Source organism: Stenella coeruleoalba, assembly GCF_951394435.1.
Source record: "Stenella coeruleoalba genome assembly, chromosome: 5".
Taxonomy (NCBI): Eukaryota; Metazoa; Chordata; class Mammalia; order Artiodactyla; family Delphinidae; genus Stenella; species Stenella coeruleoalba.
Genome location: NC_137150.1, coordinates 63,509,950 through 63,510,233, shown reverse-complemented (window position 1 = coordinate 63,510,233; position 284 = coordinate 63,509,950).

The following is a 284-nucleotide window of genomic DNA, read 5'->3' as shown; positions in this document are numbered from 1 at the left end:
TCCCCCACGCTCCACGACAGCTTCCCAGAAAGTTCCAGAAGAGAGTCAGGCGTGGCCGGTGACATCACGACGCCCCGTGGCGACCCCCACTGAGGCCACTGGCGCGCTTTCTTTCCCGCCTCAAAAAGACCCGGAGACGGGGTTAGCGCGGCGCGAGGGGCGGGGTTTACGTCACGTACAGCTCGGGACGCGCCACTGCTGTAAAGGGAAAGCCGAGCGCGGAGGGGCGGAGCCAAGAAAGCGCGCCTTCTGGGAGGGGGTGGGGCCTGGTTAAAGAGCGCCGC